This window comes from Cupressus sempervirens, chromosome 7 (assembly GCF_028749045.1).
Source record: "Cupressus sempervirens isolate cs-2001-9-10 chromosome 7, ASM2874904v1, whole genome shotgun sequence".
NCBI classification, from domain to species: domain Eukaryota; kingdom Viridiplantae; phylum Streptophyta; class Pinopsida; order Cupressales; family Cupressaceae; genus Cupressus; species Cupressus sempervirens.
In genome coordinates, this window is record NC_143124.1 from 61,721,666 (window position 1) to 61,735,732 (window position 14,067).

A 14,067-nucleotide genomic window follows, 5' to 3' on the forward strand; every position below is an offset into this window, starting at 1 on the left:
TAACTAAAATAGGTATTTGGGTATGTGCAAGATCATGGTGTGCCAAAAAGTGGCAATGTGAAAAAAAAAGAGTTTGAAGACGCCTAAAAGCGCTTCAAAATCCGCTCTGACTTTTTTTTACCTATCTAGGAACCAAACCTGGAAGGTTAAGCCGAGCCTTATCAGATATCCAATATCATATCGAATATCCGATATCATATCGGATATCCGATTTGATATCGGATATCCGATTTTAAATCCAATATCCGACTAATAATTAAAATCATATAATAGTATGATATATTATTTAATATTATTATTATTGATATAAAATAATAATAATAATATTAAATAATATATCATACTATTATATTATAATAATATTATTATTATAATAATCATTATACTATAATATAATAATATTATTATAATTATTATTATACTATAATATAATAATATTATTATTATTATTATTATTATACTATAATATAATAATATTATTATAATTATTATTATACTATAATATAATAATATTATTATTATTATACTATAATATAATAATATTATTATTATTATAATTATTATACTATAATAATAATATTATAATAAAATATTATATTATAATAATATAATATAATATTTCATATATTATAATATATAGTAATGTAATATAATATATATATATAATATAATATAATAATATAAAGTAATATCTTATAATATAATATATAATAAAAAAGTATAATATATTATAAATTATAATAATATAGTATAATAATAATATTTAATATTATAATATATAGTAAATTAATATAATAAATATAAAATATAATATAAAAATATATAAAATGTAATATATATGTTATATTATATATATTATAATATCAAATATCCGATATAATATCGGATATCCGATACCTGTGCATGGATTAAACACAAAATCACAGACCCGCGGCCCTTATTTTCATGCGAATTTGGGCCAGTCAGATTAGATATCAGATAATAAATTGGATATCAGATAGCAAATCGGATATCAGATATCAGGTATGTTCCCCCCCCCCCCCCCCCCCCCCCCCCCGACTCATTTTTAACCTAAATTTAATAGATTTTAACAAGATTTTGTTTGTTTTAGTTGAATCTAGGGTTTTTTTGACAAAAATGGTTAAATTTTAGATTTTTTTTTAATATATATTACGTTTTGCAATTCAATAGGAATGGCTGATCAAAATGATGACACTGAGGCAGGGAATAATATTCCTCGCAACCCACCACCAAATGATCCAGTATCCCCACAAAACCATCCACCAAATGATCCTCTACCTCCTCAAAATCCTCCTCGAATCGAGGATTTGATAAATGAAAATCTCACTGAGTTGAGAGGTTTGCATAGAACATACAATAATGTACCTGCACTTGCTCATATGTTATCCACGTTAAACACCATAGTGGATAACATTGAAACTCTTACAAACCAACAAAATGTCGCTCTTCGTTGGCGTGATGAAATGCACCAGATGTTTGATGATGGTTTGGATTATGATGAGGTCGCGGCCCTCAACATAACCAAAGATGATTTGGCAAGCCTTTTTGCTAACCCAAAAACGGGTATACCAGTTGACCCAAAAATAACCAAACTATCGATTAAATGGTGCACAAATGACGCCATACGTGCAAATTTTTGGGACCGTTGGTGGATGGTCTTTGATATCCCTCCACATGGCAATTTAGACATACCATTTTATTTCCTTAAAAAATTATATGCAAAATTTGTGTTGAAACTTAAAGTGAACTATTGGAGCATGAAGCCCAACATGGGCTTAGGACTAGGAGCTCCTCAAGATAGACCCTCTTCCCAGTGGAAGAAACTTGGCACTTTTGTCCCCCCCCCTGATATCTCCCCCCCTCCTCGAGTGCAGCATCCAGATATTATGGCAGAGGCTAGCTCTCAGACCATCAGTGCCATTCATAGGCTGAGTAGCCTAATGATATCTCAGGCTAGGTCAGTCTTGCCTCCTCGTGTTGATGATGTTGGTGCCAGTTCATCATTAGCTAGCTCATCACACATTTGTGTGCCTCACACTTGCATTACATGCAAGAATATTTTCCTGGGTCCCATAGGTGATCTTCCTGAGTATCATTTTGTATTAGACGAGGATACACCAGACGCACGTGCAGAGGCTACAAACCTTGATGTGAGAGAGGAGGGGAATGTAGAGGCATGGACTCCTTCGGTGTCGGTACGTGTATACATTTTTTTGTTATGACATATGTGATTTAAAGTTAATTTTTATAATAGAGTAATTTTAATTTTTAAGCCATAATGAATTTTACATGTATGTGATCTTCATTCATGTTTAGTTGATGACCGAGGAGGAGCTCAGACAAATAGATGATGCTACACTCTCGGCCATTTCATTTGGCCTTGAGACATCTACGATACATTATGTTGTGTTCACATTTATTTTTTCTATTTGATATTGTAGCATATATGGTTGCTAATCTTTCTTTTATCTTGCAGATACCACCTGCCCCGGGGGGACAAAGTGCGGGGGGTGAGCCAGCATGCATTGACAAAGGAAAGGTAATTAGATGTTTTCTAATTGATTAAATATTGATGCATTCTTGTAAAATTTTTGTGGTAATCTCATTTAATTACATTATTTATTGTATATAGGGTGTGGCTACTGGCAATGAGCCTATACAGATTCGGCATCCTAGATCATCAGGGATTTTTATTCGCACAGAGAGCCCCATTGTATGTATAAGTATCATTTTTTTTTATTTTTTTTATTGATGCAGAGGAAAGTATGATTGTTGTTCTATACAATTTCTATGATTTTTTCCGTACCAATAATGATTCATGTCTTGCATATGTTCATTACAACTTAAATAGGCTTATATGCACCTGTCCAACCGACCAAGTTGGTTACAAAGGTTTATTTAATCAAAAAAATACCAAATTACTACTTTCCCTCCAAAACTAATATGACCGTTTGAATTCGAAATTCAAATTTCAAACTATAGTTTTTATGCATTCCCTAACTTTCTAAACTATTCCATTGACTCAAAATTGGTCATATGGATTTATTAAATGCAACTAAGTAAATTTCCAAAAAATTGAAGTTTTTATTATTTTTTCTCCAAACCACCGTACACTCTAATCTCCCCCTTTCAATTGAGATCACATATGACATATATAAAGGTCTACATAACCGTTGGAACAACCATAGAGGCGTTCCCAACCATAAAAAAAAAAAAACAACCACTTTTTGCTAATACTGTTTAGACTCTAAATACCCTATTATAAGGCCTTTTGGTCCCATGGAGTCACTTGTTTTATAACCACACCAAAATGCTTGTGGGCCTTACATGTGCCTTTATTACAAAACATAGACCAACTTGTAAAATATGGACCAAACCTTTATTCCAACTTCCTAATCTACTTGAATCCTCGCTTTCATGGAGTGGCAAGGTGTCTGGCAACAGAGATACTTGTTCCCCCCTGCCACATAGGTTAGGTGCCCTGCACCACCTTTCCTCTCTCTCATTCTGAACACTAGTCCACCAAGTCAGTGATGTTCCTCTCAGTCTTGTTGTTGCTACTTTTACCTTCTTATCTGCCTCTATGTCTTCAAGATGAAAGTAGTTCTCAAGGGCCTCTATCCACCCTAGCACTTCTTCACTATCCATTTTACCCTGGTATATTGGAAAATCAATATGCTTCTTCCCACTATTACCTTGTACTGCCTTAATGATTCTCATAAATCTCCTTTCTTCAGGATCATCTGTTGTCTCATGCTCTTGCCTTGCATTACCAACCTCTTCTTCTTCATGGTTCTCTCCATGATTTCTTCCTCTAACCTCTTCTCCTCTAGGTTCCTGCCTTTCCTTTTCTAAGGATTCTATCCTTGCAATAAGCTTCAGCCTCTCTCTTCTCATCTGTCTTTCTTCCCTCACTCTAGATGCTTCAAGTTCTCTCCTCTCTCTTTTCTCTTTTGCCAACTCTTCTCTCAGTTCTTCAAGTTCTCTCACGATTTGATTTTTAGGAGGCATTTTCACAACAAGTTTTCTTCCTTCCCAAGGGCCAACTCACTGATTCTCTTTCTTTCCTCACCAAGAAATCTCTGGACACCACTTATGTACCTTTCAACTCTGGGACACACAAGGAGGAATTAGACACACCAAGGCTTCAACTAAGGGACCAACACACTAAGGATTTTCAAGATTATAGGTCTTGGTCACACTCCTAAACACCCAAACTTCAAAACCCTCCTTAAAATGGCTTAAAAACCAGGGCCTGCTTGTTCAAACCCCAAAACTCAATTATAGAACGTTTTGACTTGTCTAATGACAAGATATGATCATGACAACCTACATGAACCTATCAAATGACACATCTACCATATGAAATCCTAAAATCCTATCTCATTCCCAATTAAAACTTTCTTCCACATATGAGTCCAACATTATAACTTTGTATGCTTCCATGAGCCATAATTGGTGCAAGGATTGCCCAATTGACTTCAAGAGATGTTCCATGACCTCTGTAATGCCTTGGATCTTCAATGTTCCCCTGATGAGCATGGGATGCTCTTGCATCACTTATCTTCATAAATAAATTCAAAACTAATTTCCGTGATATTAACAACTACTATTTTGTATCTCATAGGAAACTCCTAGTGCACATGAGGTTCGACAGGACAATTATGTAGATTTGATGACGCGGCCACTCACTCCTGAGGAGGAACCTACAATAGTAAGTTGTAGTTTGAATTCATGATTAAATATGTTATAAATTTAGCATGCTATGAATTATAATGTTATAGTTTAAATTGTAGATTCATCTGACAAAGGTATTTGAACATATACAGTCCACAATCACAGAGGTACCAGCATTGTCGAGGGCATACGAGAGGACTCTTGACCAGCGCAGGAGGTCAACGAGAGAGGTATTTATTATGAAATTTTGATAGTATTAATCTCCAATACGGAAAAGATCATTATGCATTTGAGTAATTCAATGTTAGATACGTAGAATCATATAAATTTAGTAGTCTAACTTTGGGTTTTCCTTTTTTGTTTATGTAGGAGGCATCCGATCCACCTAGTGCAGCGAAGAGGCTGCATTTTGATCATCCACTAGCACCCTAGGATAGTATAGTTTTCATAGGATGCATCATGAGACATTTTGAGATGGCATATGCCACATTGTATATAGAAACATTGATATTATACACATTCTGATGGCAGGATCAGCCACATTTTGTATATGGATCTATGTATTTTGATATATATATATATTTGAGTACTTTGTCTATGGATACATGATCTTTGATATATATTTGTGTAAAATTTTATCTATGGATACATGTATTTTGATATATATTTTTATCATTTACGTGCACAATGATATACATACTAATTTAGTATCTAGTATTGTTCAATTTCTCGTGGATCATGTGTCATGCCCTAAATTTTACTAGTAAAAACACAACAATTTTTTTTTTTTTTTAGCTTATGAAGTCGCATAAGAAATTACATATTGTAAAACAAGGTTATCATTGAATAGGAGTTCAAGACTCATGTGAATAGTGTGAAGGTGTTAACATTTTAGTCATAGGTGGTTTTCAAATAGATTGGATGACAGTCTAGTTCAAGTTAGCGTCACGAGTCAAACGAGAAAGTTCAAGATACAACACTCATAAATTAGTGAGGTAATTCATATCCTAACAAGCCTCTAATACTAATATTCTATTAGGGTCTGTCAGTTGTATCATATGGACTAGGTCGTGATTCTAGCATGTAAGGGAAGGGGATCAGAATTACTTATTATCCTCATTACCAATGTACACACATTCATTAATCATTACAATATATATTAATGTGACAATTAGTATATTACTATATCCTCATTATCTATCAACATTGCTTCCTCACCAAATTATTGAGTGCACAACAAGATTGTAAGCAATCTACTAAGTTTTAAATTTATACAATCAATGGTATCACATAACATCTATGGATTGTTATTATCAACTAGTCATTTACAATACCACAAGGAGAAAACTTTCTTTCACATTTTCAAATGATAACAATGATGTCAAAGAAAATCTATGACTCATACCAATGCTTTCATAACAATATAAACTCCAAATGAAACATGCATATACAACCTTATCAATATTTTCTTCTACACGTACATTAGGTAACAATGATACAATCTCCTTCCATCACAATGGGGCAACATAAGGGACTTTTCAAAATCATAAGGAACATGGACATTGAAAGATATGGACGATGAGTAGCATGAACATTGTCCAACATGATCGTGGAGAACATGAACAAGCTGGTGAATCCTCCTTCACAAATGAGGGCACAATGTCAAGTTTTCTCATCCAACATCAATCTACAAGATGATCATTCCAAGCCATTTCCATTGCTCCCTTGGACACAAATCTGCATATGCAACACAACAAAATAACAAGGACCATGGGTGCTTTCCACCCAACCATAGGCCTCAAAGAGACCACCCCTGCGCTAGGGAACAAGGCTCAAACTGGGATACACATACAATCTTTCCATGCATAAACATTACATTTCAAACTTGAATAATTTCCCCCCAAGACTATTTCAAAATGGCTTCACATATGGAACCATAAACATAGGGTGAAGGTGTGTTCTAAAATGGAGACTTTCCATACCAAACCATATTTGCAATAAACAATTTTCATGCCCTCTCGGGGCTATCATAATTCACCAAATTTCATGCCCTCTTGGGGCTATCATAAATGAACCATTTAATGCCCTCTTGGGGCCTCCACATTTCCTCCTCCAAACCCACTACCATCAGCTGTAACTCCTCAAACTTCCTTTCTACACCATACTTTCCTTATCACCCCCAACAAGATATGAAATGTTATGGCATACAATGGAGCCCATACTCCAAGCTTCTCAATACATTTTTCAAACCCAACTTAAGCCCTTAACCCTGGACTTCTCTTCCCTTCCCACAAGGGTGAGTGTAAGTCCCAATCCCATAACAATACTCAAGCACAAAACAAGAAAACAAAACCAAGTAGAAATAAAACAAGAAATTTTGGGTCAAGAGGGTCATAGGTCACCCTATGACCCCCTTTCACCCATATGAATGATTCGAATATGTCCCTAGGGGTCCTAGGACCCCTAGAGACATATGTCGTCGTTTAATGGGTCAAAGGGGGTCATAGGTTACCCTATGACCCCATTTGACCCATATTACCCATTCGAATATGTCCCTAGGGGTCCTAGGACCCCTAGGGACATATTTGAATCGTTCATATGAGTCAAAGGGGATCGTAGGGTGACCTATGACCCCCTTTGACCCATTAAACGATGCCATATGAGTCAAAGGGGGTCGTAGGGTGACCTATGACCCCCTTTGACCCATTAAATGACGACATATGTCCCTAGGGGTCCTAGGACCCCTAGGGACATATGTCGTTGTTTAATGAGTCAAAGGGGGTCATAAGTCACCTTATCACCCCCTTTGACCCATATGAACGATTCAAATATGTCCCTAGGGTCCTAGGACCCCTAGGGACATATTTCATCTTTTAATGGGTCAAAGAGGGTCATAAGTCACCCTATGACCCCCTTTGACCCATATTACCCATTTGAATATGTCCCTTGGGGTCCAAGGACCCCTAGGGACATATGTCATCGTTTAATGGGTCAAAGAGGGTCATAGGTCACCCTATGAACCCCTTTGACCCATAATACACATTCGAATATGTCCCTAGGGGTCCTAGGACCCCTAGAGACATATGTCGTCATTTAATGGGTCAAAGGGGGTCATAGGTCACCCTATGACCCCCTTTGACCCATATTACCCATTCGAATATCTCGCTAGGGGTCCTAGGACCCCTAGCGACATATCTTGTCGTTTAATGGGTCAAAGAGGGTCATAGGTCACCCTATGACCCCCTTTGACCCATCTTACCCATTCGAATATGTCCCTAGGGGTCCTAGGACCCCTACAGACATATATCGTGGTTTAATGGGTCAAAGAGGGTCATAGGTCACCCTATGACCCCCTTTGACCCATATTACCCATTCGAATATGTCCCTAGGGGTCCTAGGACCCCTAGAGACATATATCGTCGTTTAATAGGTCAAGAGGATCATAGGTCACCCTATGACCCCCTTTGACCCATATGTACGATTCGAATATGTCCTTAGGGGTCCTAGGACCCCTAGAGACATATGTCGTCATTTAAAGGGTCCATTTGACCCATATTACCCATTCGAATATGTCCCTAGGGGTCTTAGGACCCCTAGGAACATATGTCGTCGTTTAATGCATCAAAGGGGGTCATAGGTCACCCTATGACCCCCTTTGACTCATATGAACGATTCAAATATGTCCCTAAGGGTCCTAGGACCCCTAGGGACATATGTTGTCATTTAATGGGTCAAAGGGGGTCATAGGTCACCCTATGACCCCCTTTGACCCATATGAACGATTGGAATATGTCCCTAGGGTCCTAGGACCCCTAGGGACATATGTCATCGTTTAATGGGTCAAAGAGGGTCACATGTCACCCTATGACCCCATTTGACCCATATTACCGATTCGAATATGTCCCTTGGGGTCCAAGGACCCCTAGGGACATATGTCGTCGTTTAATGGGTCAAAGAGGGTCATAGGTCACTCTATGAACCCCTTTGACCCATAATACCCATTCGAATATGTCCCTAGGGGTCCTAGGACCCCTAAAGACATATGTCGTCGTTTAATGGGTCAAAGGGGGTCATAGGTCACCCTATGACCCCCTTTGACCCATATTACCCATTCGAATATGTCCCTAGGGGTCCTAGGACACCTAGCGACATATCTCATCATTTAATGGGCCAAAGAGGGTCATAGGTCACCCTATGATGCCCTTTGACCCATATTACCCATTTGAATATGTCCCTAGGGGTCCTAGGACCCCTAGAGACATATATCATCGTTTAATGGGTCAAAGAGGGTCATAGATCAGCCTATAACCCCCTTTGACCCATATGTACGATTCGAATATGTCCCTAGGGGTCCTAGGACCCCTAGAGACATATGGCATCATTTAAAGGGTCAAAGAGGGTCATAGGTTACCCTATGACCCCACTTGACCCATATTACCCATTCGAATATGTCCCTAGGGGTCCTAGGACCCCTAGGGATATATGTCGTCATTTAATGCAACAAAGGGGGTCATAGGTCACCCTATGACCCCCTTTGACTCATATGAACAATTCAAATATGTCCCTAGGGGTCCTAGGACCCCTAGGGACATATGTTGTCGTTTAATGGGTCAAAAAGGGTCATAGGTCACCCTATGACCCCCTTTGACCCATATGAACGATTTGAATATGTCCCTAGGGTCCAAGACCCCTAAGGACATATGTCATCGTTTAATGGGTCAAAGAGGGTCATAGGTCACCCTATGACCCCATTTGACCCATATTACCCATTCGAATATGTTAGGGACATATGTCGTCATTTAATGGGTCAAAGAGGGTCATAGGTGACCTATGACCCCCTTTGACCCATATTACCCATTCGAATATGTCGTTAGGGGTCCTAGGACCCCTAGAGACATATATCGTCGTTTAATGTGTCAAGAGGGTCATAGGTCACCCTATGACCCTCTTTGACCCATATGAACGATTCGAATATGTCCCTAGGGGTCCTAGGACCCCTAGAGACATATGTCATCGTTTAATGGGTCAAAGAGAGTCCTAGGTTACCCTATGACCCCATTTGACCCATGTTACCCATTCGAATATGTCCCTAGGGGTCCTAGGACCCTTAGGGACATATGTCATTGTTTAATGGGTCAAAGAGAGTCATAGGTCATTCTATGACCCCCTTTGACCCATATTACCCATTCGAATATGTCCCTAGGGGTCCTAGGACTCCTAGAGACATATATCATCGTTTAATGGGTCAAGAGGGTCACAGGTCACCCTATGACTCCCTTTGACCCATATGAACGATTCAAATATGTCCCTAGGGATCCTAGGAACCCTAGAGACATATGTCGTCGTTTAATGGGTCAAAGAGGGTCATAGGTTACCCTATGACCCCATTTGACCCATATTACCCATTCGAATATGTCCCTAGGGGTCCTAGGACCCCTAGGGACATACGTCATCGTTTAATGGGTCAAAGGGGGTCATAGGTCACCCTATGACCCCCTTTGACTCATATGAATGATTCAAATATGTCTCTAGGGGTCCTAGGACCCCTAGGGACATATGTTGTCGTTTAATGGGTCAAAGGGGGTCATAGGTCACCCTATGACCCCCTTTGACCCATATGAACCATTCGAATATGTCCCTAGGGTCCTAGTACCCCTAGGGACATATGTCTTCGTTTAATGGGTCAAAGAGGGTCATAGGTCGCCATTTGACCCCCTTTGACCCATATTACCTATTCGAATATGTCCCTAGGGGTCCTAGGACCCCTACGAACATATGTCGACGTTTAATGGGTCAAAGAGGGTCATAGGTCACCCTATGACCCCCTTTGACCCATATTACATATACGAATATGTCCCTAGGGGTCCTAGGACCCCTAGAGACATATATCGTCATTTAATGGGTCAAGAGGGTCATAGGTCACCCTATGACCCCCTTTGACCCATATGCACAATTCGAATATGTCCCTAGGGGTCCTAGGACCCCTAGAGACATATGTCGTCATTTAATGGGTCAAAGAGGGTCATAGGTTACCCTATGACCCCATTTGACCCATATTACCCATTTGAATATGTCCCTAGGGGTCCTAGGACCCATAGGGACATATGTCATCATTTAATGGGTCAAAGAGGGTCATAGGTCACCCTACGACCCCCATTGACTCATATGAACGATTCAAATATGTCTCTAGGGGTCCTAGGACCCGTAGGGACATATGTCATCGTTTAATGAGTCAAAGGGGGTCATAGGTCACCCTATGACCCCCTTTAACCCATATGAATGATTCGAATATGTCCCTAGGGTCCTAGGACCCCTAGGGACATATGTCATCGTTCAATGGGTCAAAGAGGGTCACAGGTTACCCTATGACCCCCTTTGACCCATATTACCCATTCGAATATGTCCCTTAGGGTCCGATGACTCCTAGGGACATATGACATTGTTTAATGGGTCAAAGAGGGCCATAGGTCACCCTATGACCCCCTTTGACCCATATTACCCATTCAAATATGTCCCTAGGGGTCTTAGGACCCCTAGAGACATATATCGTTGTTTAATGCATCAAGAGGGTCATAGGTCACCCTATGACCCCCTTTGACCCATATGAACGATTCGAATATGTTCCTAGGGGTCTACCCTTAGAGACATATGTTATCGTTTAATGGGTCAAAGCCCATTTGACCCATATTACCCATTCGAATATGTCCCTAGGGGTCCTAGGACCCTTAGGGACATATGTTGTCGTTTAATGGGACAAAGAGACCTATGACCCCCTTTGACCCATATTACCCATTCGAATATGTCCCTAGGGGTCCGAGGACCCCTAGAGACATATATCATCGTTTAATGGGTCAAGAGGGTCATAGGTCACCCTATGACCCCCTTTGACTCATATGAACGATTCGAATATGTCCCTAGGGGTCCTAGGATCCCTAGAGACATATGTCATCGTTTAATGGGTCAAAGAGGGTCATAGGTTACCCTATGACCCCATTTGACCCATATTACCAATTCGAATATGTCCCTAGGGGTCCTAGGACCCCTAAGGACATATGTCATCGTTTAATGGATCAAAGGGTGTCATAGGTCACCCTATGACCCCCTTTGACCTATATGAACCATTCGAATATGTCCCTAGGGTCCTAGGACCCCTAGGGACATATGTCTTCGTTTAATGGGTCAAAGAGGGTCATAGGTCACTCTATGACCCCCTTTGACCCATATTACCCATTCGAATATGTCCCTAGGGGTCCTAGGACCCCTAGGGACATATGCCATCGTTTAATGGGTCAAAGAGGGTCATAGGTCACCCTATGACCCCCTTTGACCCATACTACCCATTCGAATATGTCCCTAGGGGTCCTAGGACCCCTAGAGACATATATCGTCGTTTAATGGGTCAAGAGGGTCATAGGTCACCCTATGACCCCCTTTGACCCATATGAACGATTCAAATATGTCCCTAGGGGTCCTAGGACCTCTAGAGACAAATGTCATTGTTTAATGTGTCAAAGAGGGTCATAGGGTAACTTATGACCCCATTTGACCCATATTACCCATTCAAATATGTCCCTAGGGGTCCTAGGACCCCTAAGGACATATGTCATCATTTAATGGGTCAAAGGGGGTCATAGGTCACCCTATGACCCTCTTTGACCCATATGAACAATTCGAATATGTCCCTAGGGTCCTAAGACCCCTAGGGACATATGTCGTCGTTTAATGGGTCAAAGAGGGTCATAGATCACCCTATGACCCCCTTTGACCCATATTACCCATTTGAATATGTCTCTTGGGGTCCAATAACCCCTAGGGACATATGTCATCATTTAATGGGTCAAAGAGGGTCATAGGTCACCTTATGACCCCCTTTGACCCATATTACCCATTCGAATATGTCCCTAGGGGTCCTAGGACCCCTAGAGACATATATCGTCGTTTAATGGGTCAAGAGGGTCATAGGTCACCCTATGACCCCCTTTGACCCATATGTACGATTCGAATATGTCCCTAGGGGTCTTAGGACCCCTAGGGACATATGTCGTCCATTAATGGGTCAAAGAGGGTCATAGGTCACCCTATGACCCCCTTTGACCCATATGAACGATTCGAATATGTCCCTAGGGGTCCGAGGACCCCTAGGGACATATGTCGTCGTTTAATAGGTCAAAGAGGGTCATAAGTCACCCTATGACCCTCTTTGACCCATATGAACGATTCGAATATGTCGTCGTTTAATGGGTCAAAGAGGGTCATAGGTTACCCTATGACCCCATTTGACCCATATTACCCATTCGAATATGTCCCTAGGGGTCCCCTATGACCCTCTTTGACCCATTAAACGATTCGAATATGTCGTCATTCAATGGGTCAAAGAGGGTCATAGGTTACCCTATGACCCCATTTGACCCATATTACCCATTCGAATATGTCCCTAGGGGTCCCCTATGACCCTCTTTGACCCATTAAACGATTCGAATATGTCGTCGTTTAATGGGTCAAATAGGGTCATAGGTTACCCTATGACCCCATTTGACCCATATTACCCATTCGAATATGTCCCTAGCGGTCCTAGGACCCCTAGGGACATATGTCATCGTTTAATGGGTCAAAGGGGGTCAAAGGTCACCCTATGACCCCCTTTGACCCATATGAACAATTCGAATATGTCCCTAGTGGTCCAAGGACCCCTAGAGAAATATGTTGTCGTTTAATGAGTCAGAGAGGGTCATAGGTCACCCTATGACCCCCTTTGTCCCATATTACCCATTCGAATATGTCCCTAGGGGTCCTAGGACCCCTAGAGACATATATCGTCGTTTAATGGGTCAAAGAGGGTCATGGGTCACCCTATGACCCCCTTTGACCCATATGAACGATTGGAATATGTCCCTAGGGGTCCTAGGACCCCTAGGGACATATGTCATCGTTTAATGGGTCAAAGAGGGTCATAGGTCACCGTATGACCCCCTTTGACCCATATTACCCATTCGAATATGTCCCTAGAGGTCCTAGGACCCGTAGGGACATATGTCGTCGTTTAATGGGTCAAAGGGGGTCATAGGTCACCCTATGAGCCCCTTTAACCCATATGAATGATTCGACTATGTCCCTGGGGGTCCTAGGACCTCTAGGGACATATGTCGTCATTTAATGGGTCAAAGGGGGTCATAGGTCACCCTATGACCCCCTTTGACCCATATGAACGATTCGACTATGTCCCTAGGGGTCCTAGGACCCCTAGGGACATATGTCATCGTTTAATGGGTCAGAGAGGGTCATAGGTCTTCCTATGACCCCCTTTGACCCATAATATTGATTCAAATATGTCCCTAGGGGTCCTAGGACCGCTAGAGACATATGTCGTCG